Genomic DNA, 18,682 nt, shown 5'->3' on the forward strand with positions numbered 1-18,682 from the left:
GGCCAGGATGGTCTCGAACTCCTGACCTCTGGTGATCCACTGCCCTTGGCCTCCCAAAGTGTTGAGATTACAGGCGTGAGCCCGTGTCTGGCTGGGCACCAGATTCAAAACCTGAGTCACTGAGACATGTAATAATTTATGGCAATGATTTTGAAAAATCCAGAAGAATGCCACAAGTGTGCAATGAACACAGTAGCGACATCTTAAGGAAACAGGTGCAGGTAAAGACAGGTAGAAGTGGCTGGCTGCGGTGGCTCACACCTGTTATCCCAGCACTTTGGGAGGCCGAGGAAAGGCACGAGGATCGCTTGAGCCCAGGAGTTTGAGACCAGCCTGGCCAACATAGCAAGACCCCATCTCTACAAAAACTGTGACAAATTAAGTGGGCATGACGGCATGACCCTGTAATCGGAGCTACTTGGGAGGTTGAGGTGGGAGGAGGGCTTGAGTCACAGTGAACTGTGAATGAGCCTCTGGACTCTAGCCTGGGTAACAGGGACCCTGTTGTCTAAAAACAGAAATCAAGAGAAATCCAACAACGGTGTGATGAACACAATGGCAACATTTTATAAGTAGACGGATGCGTGTACATACAGATAGAGTAAGTTACTGAGACCTACGTGAGCTTAAAGAGCGAAAAATAGGCCGGGCGCGGAGGCTCACACCTGTCATCCCAGCACTTTGGGAGGCTGAGGCGGGCGGATCACGAGGTCAGGAGATGGAGACCATCCTGGGTAACACAGTGAAACCCCGTTTCTACTAAAAATACAAAAAAATTAGCCAGGCTTAGTGGCGGGTGCCTGTAGTCCCAGCTACTCGGGAGGCTGAGGCAGGAGAATGACGTGAACCCGGGAGGCAGAGCTTGCAGTGAGCCGAGATCGCACCACTGCACTCCAGCCTGGACGACAGAGCGAGACTCTGTCGAAAAAAAAAAGAAAGAAAGATAAGTAAGAAAGAAAGAAAGAAAGAAAGAAAGAAAGAAAGAAAGAAAGAAAGAAGAAAGGAAGGAAGGAAGGAAGGAAGGAAGGAAGGAAGGAAGGAAGGAAGGAAGGAAGAAAGGAAGGAAGGAAGGAAATAAAGAGAAAAAAAGAAAGAAAGAAAGAGAGAGGGAAAAATACCGTGATCCTTTTTTTTGTTTGTTTTTTGAGATGGAGTCTTGCTCTGTCCCCAAGGCTGGAATACAGTGGCGTGATCTCGACTCACTGCAACCTCCACCTCCCAGGTTCAAGCTATTCTCCTGTCTCAGCCTCCCGAGTAGCTGGGATTACAGGCACCTGCCACCACACCCGGCTAATTTTTGTATTTGTAGTAGAGGCAGGGTTTCACCATGTTGGCCAGGCTGCTCTCGAACTCCTGACCTCAGGTGATTCGCCCACCTTGGATTCCCATAGTGCTAGGATTACAGGCATGAGCCACCACGCCTGGCCAGTGCTACTTTTTATAATGACAAAACAGGTGCCTGTCCCACCTCACAACTCAGCCCTTGGGTAGGTGTTGAGCCTCAAGTAGCTTCATTCACACCTGTCAGAGTCACAACGAAATGTTTCTTATTTTAGAAGCACATTCTCTGGTTTTCTTTTCTGTTTTTCTTTTTTAACACACAAATATATTTTTAATATAGTTCTAAGAGAAGAAAAAGCAGGTCATAAAACTGTAATATGTTTTCCTAATATTTTATTTATTTTTCATTAGTACTATTTTTTAGATTTGCCAGCATGTCGAAAAGAACCTTTATTACTTTCTGTAATTGCCTCTTATGCTTTGTTACCAGATGCCTTTGGAGCAGGAGCCTCTGTGGCAGGTGTTTCTTCTATTTTAGGACTGGAGTCTTTTTTGTTGTTGTTTTGTTTTGTTGAGAGGGAGTCTTGCTCTGTCCCCCAGGCTGGAGTGTAATGGTACCATCTCGGCTCACCGCAACCTCCGCCTCCCAGGTTCAAGCGATTCTCCTGCCTCAACCTCCCCAGTAGCTGGGATTACAGGCACCTGCCACCACGCCTGGCTGATTTTTGTATTTTTAGTAGAGACGGGATTCCACCGTGTTAGCCAGGCTGGTCTTGAACTCCTGACCTCGTGATCCACCCACTTCAGCCTCCCAAAGTGCTGGGATTACAGGCTTGAGCCAGTGTGCTTGGCCGGTGCTGAAGCTTTTTGACCCTTCTGAGCTTTTGGAGCAGGTGCCTCTGTGGATGTAACCATCATCTCACTCTATTGGCAGGTGTTTCTTCTATTTTAGGAGCTGGAGTTTTTGAGTCCTCTGAACATTTGGAGCAGGTGCTGCCTTCTGGCCTGTGGTTTTCTGGGAAAGAATCTTCTGGGCTGAATCTTCTGGGCCTTCTTACCCACAGCGGTCATCTTTTTTGCTGGAACTTTAGCAGCAGCAGCTGCAGCAGCAGCAGGTGCTTTTTTGGAAGAAGCTTTCAGGATAGCTGCCTTTGGAAGCTTCTGAACTTTATTCTTGATGATTCTGTTCCTCATTTTCTTTGCCTTCATAACTTTAAAATGATCCAAATCTGTCATCTTGGCTTTTTGGAGAAGCTTTCAGGAGAGCTGCCTTTCGAAGCTTTTTTTTTTTTTTTTTTTTTTGAGATGGAGTCTTGCTCTGTTGCCCAGGCTGGAGTGCAATGACACAATCTCAGCTCACTGCAACCTCCACCTCCCAGGTTCAAGCGATTCTCCTGCCTCAGCCTCCTGAGTAGCTGGGATTACAGGCATGCACCACTACACCCAGCTAATTTTTGTATTTTTAGTAGAGACAGGGTTTCACTGTGTTAGCCAAGCTGGTCTCAAACTCCTGACCTCGTGGTCTGCCCACCTTGGCCTCCCAAAGTGTTGGGATTACAGGCGTGAGCCACCACACTCAGCTGGATAACTTCTTGAGTGGTGATTTTAGAGGTATTGGTGCACACCCGAGCCGTGTACACCGTACCCAATGCATGGTCTTTTATTTCCGGCCACCCCCGAGCCTGTCCCCCAGATTCCCCAAAATCCATGTATCATTCTTATGCCTTTGCATCCTGCTAGCTTAGCTCTCACTTATGAGTGAGAACATAGGATGTTGGTTTTCCATTCCTGAGCTACTTCACTTAGAATAATGGTCCCCAACTCCATCCAGATTGCTGTGAATGCCATTGATTCATTTCTTTTCATTCATTTCTTTTCATGCCTGAGTAGTATTACATTTTATATATACAGTGCTGTGTATATATACAGCACTATATACATAGACATATGTATATATTGTGTGTATATATATTCAGCACTATATATATAGACATATGTACAGTGTGTGTATATATATTTACACACACATATTGTGTGTAAATATATATACACACACACTATATATATATATGTATATATACCCCAGCTTCATAAGCTCCCACTTATGAGAGAGAACAAAGGATGTTTGGTTTTCCATTCCTGAGTTAATTCACTTAGAATCATGGTCCCCAATTCCATCCAGGTTGCTGTGAATGTCATTCATTCATTCCTTTTCAAGGCTGAGTAGTATTCCAATAAATATATAGTGTGTGTATACATATATTCAGCACTATATATAGACATATATATAGTGTGCGTATATGTATACACACATATTGTGAGTAAATATGTATACACACACTGTAAATATATATACACACACAACATATCTATATATATATATAACCACAGTTTCATAAGCTCCCACTTATGAGTGAGAACAAAGGATGTCTGGTTTTCCATTCCTGAGTTACTTCACTTACAATATTGGTTTCCAATTCCATCCAGGTTGCCATGAATGCCATTCATTCATTCCTTTTCCTGGCTGAGTAGTATTCCATTATATATATACAGAGTGTGTATACATATATTCAGCACTATATATATATAGACTATATATAGTGTGTGTGTATATATATATCCTATATATGTATATCATATATATCATATATATATATCGAGATATATATCACTTTTTTTTTTTTTAGACGGAGTCTCACTCTGTCGCCCATGCTGGAATGCAGTGGTGTGATCTCAGCTCACTGCAACCTCCACCTCCCGGGTTCAATCGATTCTTGTGTCTCAACCTCCCCAGTAGCTGGGATTACAGGTGCCTGCCACCACACCTGGCTAATTTTTGCATTTTTAGTAGAGATGCTGTTTCACCATATTGGTCAGGCTGGTCTTGAACTCCTGACCTGGTGATCCACCCACCTCAGCCTCCCAAAGTGCTGGGATTACAGGGGTGAGTCACCGCTCGCAGCCTGCACAGCATTTTCTTTATCCACTCGTTGCTGGATGGGTCTTGGGGCTGGTTCCATGATTTTGCAGTTGCAAACTCTGCTGCTATAAATGTGCCTGTGCAAGTGTCTTTTCCACATAACGACTGCTTTTCCTTTGGTAGATACCCAGTCGTGAAATTGCTGGACGTAATGGTACTTCTATTCTCATTATTTTAAGGAGTGTCCGTGAGCTCTCCTTTCCTAGCATATTTTTAAGTGCAGGAGACAATATTGCTGGCTGTAGGCATGGCACTGTACAGCAGATCTTTAGAACGTAAGGATGTCTGGCCAGGCGCGGTGGCTCACGCCTGTGATCCCAGCACTTTGGCAGGAGGAGACCAACGGATCACCTGAGGTCAGGAGTTCAAGACCAGCCTGGCCAACATGGTGAAATTCTGTGTCTACTAAAAATACAAGAATTAGGCTGGGCGCGGTGGCTCACGTCTGTAATCTCAGCACTTTGGGAGGCCGAGGCGAGCGGATCAAGCGGTCAGGAAATCAAGATCATCCTGGTTAACATGGTGAAATCCCGTCTGTACTAAAAATACAAAAATTAGCCGGGTGCGGTGGCAGGTGCCTGTAGTCTCAGCTATTCAGGAGGCTGAGGCAGGAGAATGGTGTGAACCCAAGAGGCGGAGGTTGTAGTGAGCCAAGATTGCACCACTGCACTCCAGCCTGAGCAACAGAGCGAGACTCCATCTCAAAAAAAGAAAAAAAAAAAAAGAATTAGCTGGTCATGGTGGCGGGGTCCTGTAGTCCCAGGTACTTGCGAGGCTGAGGCAGGAGAATCGCTTGAACCTGGGAGGTGGAGGTTGCAGTGAGCTGAGATTGTGCCACTGCACTCCAGCCTGGGTGACAAAGCGAGACTCCATCTCAAAATAATAATAATAATAATACTGATAAAATAAAAAATAAAAAAGAACATAAAGACATCCTCAGGGAAGCATGCATCTCCTCTGCCCTATAGTTTGAGCTACTGACTGACAATCCCTTCTCCTTGCAAATGCTCAACACAGAATTGCTGAGGCCATTGGAACATCACAGAGCCCTCACTCCATGCTTCATGAATCTTGCCTCTTTCTGTATTTTTTTATTTTTTGTAGAGATAGCGGAGGGGGGAATCTCACCATATTGCCCAGGCTGGTCTCGAACTTCTGGCCTCAAGCCATCCTCCTGCCTCAGCCTCACAAAGTACTCACAGGCATGAGTCACCGCCACGTGGATGAATCATGTGTCTTTTTACCTGCAACCATGTCCATCAACCCTCACCGGTGTTCGTCAATATTATCAAACATTATTATTGTTATCATTAAATATGAAATAATAATTATTAAATATAAATTAAATATTTAATTTATATTTAATAATATATATTATATATATTATATAGCTATTAAGTGATGCTAAATAAATTAAATATTGATTAAATATTTAATTTATATTTAATCAATATTTAATCAATATTTCTATTGACTTATATTTCTGTTTTATATTGCATATATTGCAATATGCATATAGATGCATATCTATTGCATAGATATATATGCATAGCTATATATGCATATACAAATATATGGATAAATGCAAATATATGGATATATAGATATATGCATGTTTATATTTTAATTAAATATTTAATTAATATCTAATAATAATCATGAATGTTTAATATTAATAATTAAATATCAATTATTAATTATTTAATTAAAATATAGGTATATGCATATATATTAAATGTTGCTCAACATTTTCCACATCTCACAACTTTCACAGCTGATCCAGCCATATGTTTTGATGTCAGGGGACCCCCCCCAGTATCCCTCCCTCTCATTGCCAGGTGCCCACACCGAGGTGACCTGGGGACCCCACTTTCACAGGCCTGGATTGTGACGGAGTCTGAAGCATTCACCATTGGTGGGGCATGCTCTGGTGATCAGTGGGAAGTGAGTGTGGAAGGTGAGACAGCCAGGAGACAGACGATGTCTCCTGTAACAAAGCATGAGCACAGGAGAAAAGAAAGAAAGAAAAGAAAAGAAAGAAAGAAAGGAAAGAAAGAAAGATGACACCACAGCCTGTGCACGGTGGCGCAAGCCTGTAATCCCAGCACTTTCGGAGGCTAGACAGTTGGGTCATCTGAGGACAGGAGTTCAAGACCAGCCTGACCAACATGGTGAAACCCCATCTCTACTAAAAATACAAAAATTAGCCAGGCATGGTGGAGGGTGCCTGTAATCCCAGCTACTTGGGAGGCTGAAGCAGGAGAATCGCTTGAACCTGGGAGGCGGAGGTTGCAGTGAGCTAGGCATGGTGGCAGGTGCCTGTAACCCAGCTACTCGGGAGGCTGAGGCAGGAGAATCGCTCGGACCTGGGAGGTGGAGGTTGCAGTGAGCTGAGCTTGTGCTACTGCCCTCCAGCCTGGGCGACAAGAGCAAAACTCCATCTCAAAAATATATGATCAAAAAATAATAATAATAAAATAAAATATATGATCAACACAATGTAAATTAGACAATTTATAGTCATACAGCGTCCATCGCTACCTCACCCACAGTGGGAGAGAAAAATTAAAAAAAAAAAAAAAACAGTTTTAGGACGATCCCCATGAAATTGTCAAAACCAGCCCTCTTCTAAATATCTGACTGGGGCTGTCAGAAAACAGACTTCAGAGAAGAATACAAATCATTGTTTCCAGCCGTAATAACAGACTTCAAAGCTGAGAGAATATGAAAAATTCATCGTGTGTCTACTTGAAACGAGGGATGTAAATTATGCCACTTTGTCTATATTTGTATAATATGTTCTTGTTGGCAAATACGGGATCCGTTCATTGTTTCGTTAAATACCTGACAATTCTGTAACAGTTGCAAAGATGGGTGCTTAAATCAGCGTTTCCCACTCTAGGACGGCAAAGAAAACAAAAATAAAGAAATAAAACAGGGTCAGAGAGAAGGAGAGCCGGGGGAAACTTTATCTAAATCAGTTGCTTGGACCTGGTGTGCGGTGGCTCAGGCCTGTCATCCCAGCACTTTGTGAGGCTGAGACGGACGGATCACTTGAGGTTGGGAGTTCAAGACCAGCCTGGCCAACATGGTGAAACCTCGTCTCTACTAAAAATGCAAAAATTACCAGGTGTGGTGGCACGTGCCTGCAATCCCAGTTGCTTGGGAGACTGAGGTATGAGGATAGCTTGAACGCTGGAGGTGGAGCTTGCAGTGAGCTGAGATCGGGCCAGTGCACTCCAGCCTGGGTGAACAGAATGAGATTCTGTCTCAAAAAAAAAAAAAGAATTTCTTGAATTCATTCTCGAGGTCGGGGTATGTGATGCGAAGCTCTCCTAAATGCTGAGAAGATGCAAACAGTGTTTTGGTGCATGTCTGTTATCCCAGCTACACGGGAGGCTGAGATGGGAGAATTGCTTGAGCCCAGGAGGTTGAGGCTGCAGTGAGCTGAGATCGCACCAGTGCACTCCAGCCTGGGTAACAGAGGGAGACCCTGTCTCAAAAAAAGAAAAAAAGACATGGAAATAACATTTGATGAAGAAGATGAGGAAAGCCCACCCTTTAGCTTTCAAACTGCTCCAATTTTTTTTTTTTTTGAGACAAATTCTTGCTCTGTTGCCCAGGCTGGAGTGCAGTGGCGTGATCTCAGCTCACTGCAACCTCTGCCTCCCGGGTTCAAGCAGTTCTTCTGCCTCAGCCTCCCGAGTACATGGGATTACAGGCGCCTGCCACCACGCCCAGCAAATTTTTGTTTTTTTGCTCGAGACCAGGTTTAGTCATGTTGGCCAGGCTGGTCTTGAACTCCTGACCTCAGGTGATCCACCCGCCTCGGCCTCCCAAAGTGCTGGGATTACAGGCATGAGCCACGGCGCCCAGTGCAATTTTTCCAAATTCTTAAGTCACATGTACCCCAGATGCAAGTACTCATACCTCAGACAAGGCAAGAAATTATGATTTTTCCTGCTGACTAAGAAATTCTCAAATCAAAGTATCCCTTGAATAATATAGCCTGGTTATTCCAGTTTGCATATCTTTTGTTTTTTTGAGACAGTGTCTCACTCTGTCACCCAGGCTGGAGTGCCATGGCATGATCTCGGCTTGCTGCAAACTCCACCTCGTAAGTACGATTCTCTGGCTTCAGCCTCCTGAGTAGCTGGCATTACAGGTGCCCGCTACCACACCCGGCTAATTTTTGTATTTTTTCTTTTTTTTTTTTTTTTAGTACAGACCAGGTTTTACCTTGCTGGCCACGTTGGCCTCAAATTCCTGACCTCAAGTAATCTGCCTTCTTCGGCCTCCCAAAGTGCTGGTATTACAGGTGTGAACCACCGTGCCCAGCCTCCAGTTTGCATATCTTGCTGATAGGATTAATTAGCTGAATGAGCCCAATTTGATAATACAGGTGGGCAATATTGCTTTCCTGCTGCACACAGGGTCATAGATGAAATGACATCTATCCTCGGTATTCAAAGCAGTTGAATACATTCTGGTTTGCAATTTTGACTGATTTGGTAAGAGGTGGGGGCTGAGGAATCTCAATCCAATTTTTTAGGTTAGTGTTTTGTTTCGTTTCTTTTTGAGACTGAGTCTTGCTCTGTTGCCCAGGCTGGAGTGCAGTGGTACAATCTCAGCTCACTGCAACCTCCGCCTCCTGGGTTCAAGCGATACTCCTGCCTCAGCCTCCCAAGTAGCTGGGATTACAGGCACCTGCCACCATGCCGGGCTAATTTTTGTATTTTTTGTAGAGACGTGCTTTCACCATGATGGTCAGGCTGGTCTAGAACTCCTGACCTCTGGTGATCCACCTGCTTCGGCTTCCACAAATGCTGGGATTACAGGTACGTGCCACCACGCCTGGCTAATTTTTGTATTTTAGTAGACATGGGGTTTCACCATGATGGTCAGGCTGGTCTGGAACTCCTGACATCTGGTGATCCGCCCGCCTCGGCCTCCCAAACTGCTGGGATTACAGGTACGTGCCACCACGCCCGGCTAATTTTTGTATTTTAGTAGAGACAGGCTTTCACCATGATGGTCAGGCTGGTCTCGAACTCCTGACCTCAGGTGATCCGCCCACCTTGGCCTTCCAAAGTGCTGGGATTACAGGCGTGAGCCACCGTGCCAGGCCTCTGGTTTGCAATTGTGACTGAGCTGGTAAGAGGTGGGTGCCAAGGATTCTCAATCTGTTTTTTTAGTGTTTGTGTTTTGTTTTATTTTGTTTTTGAGACAATATCTTGCTCTGTTGCGTAGGCTGGAGTGCAGTGGTGCAATCTCAGCTCACTGCAGCCTCCACCTTCTGAGCTCAAGCCATCCTCCTTCCTCAGCCTCCCAAGTAGCTGGGACTATAGGCATACATACCACATCCAGATAATTTTTTTTTTCTTGGTACAGACAGGGTTTCACCATGTTGCCCAGGCTGGTCTCAAACTCCTGACCTCAAGTGATCCACCCGCCTCGGCCTCCCAAAGTGCTGAGATTACAGGCGTGAGTCACCGCACCCGGCCACTTTTTTTCTTTTCCTTTTTTTAAATAACAGCACCATTGCACCGCTCATGAGTGCTACAGAAAACACACGTTAAATGCTTTCCACCAAATTTTGACTTTTTATTGCGGTTAAAAATAAACAAGTACCAGAAAATCAGATCTTTTTGTAAAATGTTAAGCACGTATTATGGTTAACGTAGACAGGGTAATTGAATTTGATTCGAGTTCATTTACTCTTGCCAAATCAAGCCCCACCGAACAGGTTTTAGTTGTTGTTAGAGACTCAGCTTTGAAATGTCCATTTATCTCTTCCTTTCAACTTCTGGATGTGTTGAAGTGGGGAAAATCCTGTGAGTATAATTTACATGTTACTGCTGCTTTCCTCGCTAAGGAGTGCCTGATGACTTCTTTATATGGCGCATCTGAAAGCAAACTCTGAAATGAGGCCGGGCGCCGTGGCTCAAACTCTGAAATAAGGCCGGGCGCCGTGGCTCACGCCTGTCATCCCAGCACTTTGGGAGACCGAGGAGGGCAGATCGCCTGAGGTCAGGAGTTGGAGACCAGCCTGGCCAACATGGTGAAACTCCGTCTCTACTAATAATACAAACACTAGCCTGGCGTGGTGGCGGGCACCTGTCATCCCAGCTACTTGGGAGGCTGAGGCAGGAGAATCGCTTGAACCTGGGAGGCCGAGGTTGCAGTGAGCTGAGATGGCGCCATTGCACTCCAGCCTGGGCCACAGCGAGACTGTCTGAAAAAATAAAAATAGTCACTCATGAGCATCGCCTTATTTTCCATTGTTACTGGTTACTGATAAATTCAGCGAAATACTGGTTTTATAATTTTACGGTTGCTAGAAGTTGCGTCTCACTTTATTTGATGATTTAGTGGTCTTGCATTCTTTTAATTTATTCTGGGTGAATTCTCTATGTCTATTCTTTCTTCAACTTCAAATTTTGATCTCTGCACAATTTTCTGCAATTTGTTTTTTATTTTTTGGTTTTTTTGTTCTTTCACGCCCCCTATCGTCTTCTTGGGCTCTTCGCCATATTAGTCATGTTTTATTTTGTCTTTTCTATATCATTCTTTGTTTCATTTCTATTTTCCTATCCTCTATTTCTCTCTCTCTCTTTTTTCTTTTGAAACAGCGTCTCGCTCTGTCACCCAGGCTGGAGTGCAGTGGCGTGATCTCGGCTCACCACAACCTCCGCCTCCTGGGTTCAAGCGATTCTCCTGCCTCAGCTTCCCGAGTAGCTGGAATTACAGGCACCTGCCACCACGCCTGGCTAATTTTTGTAGTTTTAGTAAAGACGCAGTCTCACCATGTTGGCCAGGATGGTCTCGAACTTCTAACCTCAGGTGATCCACCTGCCTGGGCCTCCCAAATTACGGGTATTTTGTTGCTGTTGTTTTTGAGATGGAGTCTCGCTCTGTCGCCCAGGCTGGAGTGCAGTGGCACGATCTCGGCTCACTGCAACTTCCATCTCCCAGGTTCAACTGATTTTTCTGCCTCGGCATGCCGAGTAGCTGGGATTACAGGCATGCGCTAGCATGCCTGGCTAATTTTTCTACTTTTTAGTAGAGAGGGGTTTCACCATGTTGGCCAGGCTGATCTCGAACTCCTGATCTCTGGTGATCTGCCCACCTCAGCCTCCCAAAGTGCTGGGATTACAGCCGTGAGCTACCGCACCCAGCCAAAAAGATATCTTAAAAGATCTCAGCATCTCATCTCACTGTAACCTCCACCTCCTGGGTTCAAGTAATCCTCCTGCCTCAGCCTCCCAAGTAGCTGGGATTACAGGCGTGCGACACCACGACTGGCTAATTTTTGTATTTTTAGTAGAGACAGGGTTTCACCGTGTTGGCCAGTCTGGTCTCGAACTCCTGATCTCATGTAATCCACCTGCCTCGGCTTCCCAAAGTGCTGAAATTACAGATGTGAGCCACCACGCCCAGCAAAGCTTTTTCTAACTCGATAGCTTGAGAACTTGCTTTCCTTTTGTTTTTGTGAAGTGCTGAACCCCAGGATTACTTTCTAAAAGATTCTGCTGTTCCCTACACCATTCTTTTTCATTATGGCAAAATACGTATAATGTCATATGCACCATTTTAACTGTTTTTCTTCTTCTTGAGACCACTCTTTTGTGTCTTGTTGTGGTTGTTTTCTTGTGTTTTTTAGAGACAGGGTCTTCTCTTTTTCTTTTTTTTTGAGATGGAGTCTTCCTTTGTCGCCCAGGCTGGAGTGCAGTGGCACGATCTCCACTCACTGCAAGCTCTGTCTCCCAGGTTCATGCCATTCTCCTGCCTCAGCCTCCCATGTAGCTGGGACTACAGGCACCCGCCACCGCGCCTGGCTAATTTTTTGTATTTTTAGTAGGGACTGAGTTTCACCGTATTAGCCAGGATAGTCTCGATCTCCTGACCTCGTGGTCTGCCTGCCTCGGCCTCCCAAAATGCTGGGATGACAGGCGTGAGCCACTGTGCCTGGCCAAGACAGGATCTTGTCTTTTTGCCCAAGCTGGAGTGCAGTGGCGTGATCACACCTCACTGCAGCCTCCATTTCCTGGGCTAAACGGATCCTCCAACCTCAGCCTCCCAAGTAGCTGGGAATCCAGGTGTGAGCCACTGTACCACGCTGAGAACAACTTTTTGCATTTTTAAAATTTAATTCTGTGCAATGTTCATTGCTGCCAACCAAATGTACCCTTTTCCACAAAAGAAAGCATTTTTTTTTCCTGTGTATAGCAATAAAATTTTTTAAGATCGTGGTAGAGAGCACATAATATAATCTCTGCTATTTTAGCCATTGTAAATAAGAGTACAATTTGGCCGGGCATGGTGGTTCACACCTGTAATCCCAGCACTTTGGGAGGCTAAGGCAGGCTGATCAGCAGGTCAGGAGATTGAGACCATCCTGGCCCACATCGTGAAACCCTGTCTTTACTAAAATACAAAAAATTAGCCGGGCACTGTGGTGTGCACCTGTAGTCTCAGCTACTCGGGAGGCTGAGGTAGGGACATTGCTTGAACCCAGGAAGTGGAGGTTGCGGTGTGCCAAGATCGCGCCACTGCACTCCAGCCTGGGGAACTAGAGTGAGACTCCATCTGAAAAAAAAAAAAAAAAGAAAAAAAGTTAAATATTCTTCCATGTTCATTGTTGCCAACCGAATGTACCCCTTTCCTCAAAAGAAAGCTTCTTTTCCTGTCTATAGCAATATATACTTTTTAAAAATTGTGGTAGAGCACACATAATACAATCTCTGCAATTTTTGCCATTTTAAAGAGTATAATTTGGCCGGGCGTGGTGGCTTATGCCTGTAATCTCAGCACTTTGGGAGGGCAAGGCGGGTTGATCACCTGAGGTTGGGAGTTCAAGAAAAGCCTGGTCAACATGGCAAAACCCTGTCTCTACTAATAGTACAAAAATTAGCCGGGTGTGGTGGTGTGTGCCTGTTATCCTAGCACTCTGGGAGGCCGAGGTGGGTGGATCACATGAGGTCAGGAGTTCAAGACCAGCCTGGCCAAAATGGCAAAACCCTGTCTCTACTAATAATACAAAATTTAGCCAGACGTAGTGGCACATGCCTGTAATCCCAGGTACTCGTAAGGCTGAGGCAGGAGAATCACTTGAACCCGGGAGGCAGAGGTTGCAGTAAACTGAGATTGCACCACTGCACTCCAACCTGGGCAACAAGAGTGAGCCTCTATCTCAAAAAAAAGAAAAAAAATTAAATATTGTGCAATGTTCATTGTTGCCAACTGAATGTATCCTTTTCCTGAAAAGAAAGCTTCTTTTCCTGTCCATAGCAATATATATTTTTTTAATTGTGGGGGAGCACACATAATATAATGTCTACTATTTTAGCCATTTTAAAGAGTACAATTCATCCAGGCATGGTGGCTCAAGCCTGTAATCCCAGCATTTTGGGAGGGCAAGGCGAGTGGATCACCTGAGGTTGGGAGTTCAAGAAAAGCCTGGTCAACATGGCAAAACCCCGTCTCTACTAATAATACAAAAATTAGCCGGGTGTGGTGCTGCGTGCCTCTAATCCCAGCACTTTGGGAGGCTGAGGTGGGTGGATCACCAGAGATCAGAAGTTCGAGATCAGCCTGGCCAACATGGTGAAATCCTGTCTCTACTAAAAATACAAAATATTAGCTGGGCCTGGTGGTAGATGCCTGTACTCCCAGCTACTCAGGAGGCTGAGGAAGGAGAATCACTTGAACCCGGGAGGCGGAGGTTGCAGAGAGCTGAGATCGCGCCATTGCACTCCAGCCTGGGGAACAAGATCAAAACTCTATACCCCTCAAAAAAAAATAGTACATTCAAATAATTGTGCAACCATTGTCACTAACCACCTCCAGAATATTTTCATCTTCCCAAACAGAAACTCTCTCCCCATGAAACACCAATTCCCCATTTCACCCCCCAGCCTCTGCCACCCGTAGTTCTAGTTTCTGACTCTATGAAATCTTTGCCTGTTCCAGGCATTTTAGATAAGTGGAGTCATACACTATGGGGTCTTTCCTGTCTGGGTTCTCTCACTGGGCCTGATGTCCTCAAGGTTCACATATGCCACAGCCTGCGTCTGACCCTCATTCCTTTTCCTGGCTGTATAGTGTTCCATTGTGTGTCTCTTCTCCCACCGGGCCTGATGTCTTCAAGTTTCACACATGCCGCAGCCTGCGTCTGACCCTCATCCATTTCCCTGGCTGTATAGTATTCCATTGTGTGTCTCTCCTCTCACTGGGCCTGAGGTCTTCAAGGTTCACCCATGCCGCAGCCTGCGTCTGACCCTCATTCCTTTTCCTGGCTGTATAGTATTCCATTGTGTATCTCTTCTCTCACTGGGCCTGATGTCTTCAAGGTTCACCCATGCCGCAGCCTGCGTCTGACCCTCATTCCTTTTCCTGGCTGTGTAGTATTCCATTGTGTGTCTCTTCTCTCACTAGGCCTGATGTCCTCAAAGTTCATTCACACTGCAGCCTGCATCTGATTCTCATCGCTTTTCCTGGCCATATAGTATTCCACTGTGTGTCTCTTCTCTCACTGGGCCTGAGATCTTCCAGGTTCAATCACACTGCAGCCTGCATCTGACCCTCATTCCTTTTCCTGGCTGTATAGCATTCCATTGTGTGTCTCTTCTCCCACTGGGCCTGATGTCTTCAAGGTTCACCCACGCCACAGCCTGTGTCTGACCCTCATTCCTTTTCCTGGCTGTATGGTATTCCATTGTGTGTCTCTTCTCCCACTGGGCCTGATGTCTTCAAGGTTCACCGATGCCGCAGCCTGCGTCTGACCCTCATTCCTTTTCCTGGCTATATGGTATTCCGTTGTGTGTCTCTTCTCCCACTGGGCCTGATGTCTTCATGGTTCACCCATGCCACAGCCTGCGTCTAACCCTCATTCCTTTTCCTGGCTGTATAGTATTCCATTGAGTGTCTCTTCTCTTGCTGGGACTGATGTCTTCAAGGTTCATTCACACTGCAGCCTGCATCTGACCCTCATTCCTTTACCTGGCTGTATAGTATTCCATTCTGTGTTTCTTCTCTCACTGGGCCTGATGTCTTCAATGTTCACCCATGCCGCAGCCTGCTTCTGACCCTCATTCCTTTGCCTGGCTGTATGGTATTCCATTGTGTGTCTCTTCCTTTGCTGGGCCTGAGATCTTCCAGGTTCATTCACACTGCAGCCTGCATCTGACCCTCATTCGTTATTGCTGGCCATATAGTATTCCACTGTGTGTCTCTTCTCCCACCGGGCCTGATGTCTTCAATGTTCACCCATGCTGCAGCCTGCGTCTGACCCTCATCCATTTCCCTGGCTGTATAGTATTCCATTGTGTGTCTCTTCTCTCAATGGGCCTGGTGTCTTCAAGGTTCATCCACACTGCAGCCTGTGTCTGACCCTCATTCCTTTTCCTGGCTGTATGGTATTCCATTGTGTGTCTCTTCTCTCACTGGGCCTGATGCCTTCAAGGTTCACCCATGCCGCAGCCTGTGTCTGACCCTCATTCCTTTTCCTGGCTGTATAGTATTCCATTGTGTCTCTTCTCTCACTGGGCCTGATGTCTTCAAGGTTCACCCATGCCGCAGCCTGCGTCTGAACCTCATTCCTTTTCCTGGCTGTGTAGTATTCCATTGTGTGTCTCTTCTCTCACTGGGCCTGATGTATTCAAGGTTCATTCACGCTGCAGCCTGCATCTGACCCTCATTCCTTTTCCTAGCTATATAGTATTCCATTTTGTGTCTCTTCTCTCACTGGGCCTGATGCCTTCAAGCTTCATTCACACTGCAGCCTGCGTCTGACCCTCATTCTTTTTCCTGGCTGTATAGTATTCCATTGTGTGTCTCTTCTCTTACTGGGCCTGATGTCTTCCATGTTCACTCACACTGCAGCCTCTGTCTGACCCTCATTCCTTTTCCTGGCTGTGTAGTATTCCATTGTGTGTCTCTTCTCTCACTAGGCCTGAGGTCTTGAAGGTTCATCCATGCTGCAGCCTGCTTCTTACCCTCGTTCCTTTTCCTGGCTGTGTAGTATTCCATTGTGTGTCTCTTCTCTCACTGGGCCTGATGTCTTCAAGGTTCATTCACACTGCAGCCTGCATCTGACTCTCATTCCTTTTCCTGGCTGTATAGTATTCCACTGTGTGTCTCTTCTCCCACTGGGCCTAATGTCTTCAAGGTTCACCCATGCCGCAGCCTGTGTCTGACCCCCATTCCTTTTCCTGGCTGTATGGTATTCCATTGTGTGTCTCTTCTCCCACTGGGCCTGATGTCTTCAAGGTTTACCCATGCCGCAGCCTGCGTCTGACCCTCATTCCTTTTCCTGGCTGTATGATATTCCATTGTGTGTCTCTTCTCCCACTGGGCCTGATGTGTTCAAGGTTTACCCATGCCGCAGCCTGCGTCTGACCCTCATTCCTTTTCCTGGCTGTATGGTATTCCATTGTGTGTCTCTTCTCCCACTGGGCCTGATGTCTTCAAGTTTCACCCATGCCGCAGCCTGCGTCTGACCCTCATCCATTTCCCTGGCTGTATAGTATTCCATTGTGTGTCTCTTCTCTCACTGGGCCTGATGTCTTCAATGTTCACCCATGCCGCAGCCTGCTTCTGACCCTCATTCCTTTTCCTGGTTGTATGGTATTCCATTGTGTGTCTCTTCCTTCACTGGGCCTGAGATCTTCCAGGTTCATTCACATTGCAGCCTGCATCTGACCCTCATTCCTTTTTGCTGGTCATATAGTATTCCATTGCGTGTCTCTTCTCCCACCGGGCCTGATGTCTTCAATGTTCACCCATGCCACAGCCTGCATCTGACCCTCATTCCTTTTCCTGGCTGTATAGTATTCCATTGTGTGTCTCTTCTCTCACTGGGCCTGATGTCTTCAAGGTTCACCCATGCCGCAGCCTGTGTCTGACCCTCATTCCCTTTCCTGGCTCTATGGTATTCCATTGAGTGTCTCTTCTCCCACTGGGCCTGATGTCTTCAAGGTTCACCCATGCCGCAGCCTGCATCTGACCCTCATTCCTTTTCCTGACTTTATAGTATTCCATTGTGTGTCTCTTCTCTCAGTTGGCCTGAGATCTTCCAGCTTCATTCACACTGCAGCCTGCATCTGACCCTCATTCCTTTTCCTGGCTGTATAGTATTCCATTGTGTGTCTCTTCTCCCATTGGGCCTGATGTCTTCAAAGTTCACCCATGCTGCAGCCTATGTCTGACCCTCATTCCTTTTCCTGGCTGTATGGTATTCCTTTGTGTGTCTCTTCTCTCACTGGGCCTGAGATCTTCCAGGTTCATTCACACTGCAGCCTGCTTCTGACACTCATTCATTTTTACTGGCCATATAGTATTCCATTGTGTGTCTCTTCTCCCACTGGGCCTGATGTCTTCAATGTTCACCCATGCCGCAGCCTGAGTCTGACCCTCATTCCTTTTCCTGGCTGTATAGTATTCCATTGTGTGTCTCTTCTCTCACTAGGCCTGAGGTCTTCAAGGTTTACCCGTGCTGCAGCCTGTGTCTGACCCTCATTCCTTTTCCTGGCTGTGTAGTATTCCATTGTGTGTCTCTTCTCTCACTGGGCCTGAGGTCTTCAAGTTTCATTCACACTGCAGCCTGCATCTGACCCTCATTCCTTTTCCTGGCCATATGGTATTCCATTGTGTGTCTCTTCTCTTACTGGGCCTGATGTATTCCTGGTTCATTCACACTGCATCCTGCGTCTGACCCTCATTCCTTTTCCTGGCTGTATAGTATTCCATCGTGTGTCCCTTCTCTCACTGAGCCTGGTGTCTTCAAGTTTCAGCCATGCTGCAGCCTGCGTCTGACCCTGATTCCTTTTCCTGGCTGTGTAGTATTCCATAGTGTGTCTCTTCTCTCACTGGGCCTGAGGTCTTCGAGGTTTATCCATGCTGCAGCCTGCGTCTGACCCTCATTCCTTTTCCTGGCTGTATAGTATTCCATTGTGTTCCCAGAGCAAATTCTGTTTACGTGTTCATCCACTGATGGGCGCCTCTGTTGCTTCCATGTTTGAACTGTTGTGAGTCATGACACTATGAACTTGTGTATAGCAGTGTGATCTGTTTTTCTAGGAAAATTTGGAGATGAAAAAAATATGTTCACCCATGAGATCATGTCATTTGCATGGACGTCGATGGAGTTGGAAGCCATTATCCTCAGCAAACAAACACAGGATCAGAAAACCAAACACTGCATGTTCTCTCGCATAAGTGGGAGCTGAACAATGAGAACACATGGACACAGGGAGGGGAACGTCACACACTGGGGCCTTCCAGGGGTGGAGGAGTGGGAGGGAGAGCAACAGGAAAAATAACTAATGCATCGTGGGCTTTATACCTAGGTGACAGGTTGACAGGTGCAGCAGACCACCATGGCATGTGTTTACCTATGTAGCAAACTTGCCCACCCTTCCC

Source organism: Pongo pygmaeus, chromosome 22 (genome assembly GCF_028885625.2).
Source record: "Pongo pygmaeus isolate AG05252 chromosome 22, NHGRI_mPonPyg2-v2.0_pri, whole genome shotgun sequence".
Lineage (NCBI taxonomy): Eukaryota > Metazoa > Chordata > Mammalia > Primates > Hominidae > Pongo > Pongo pygmaeus.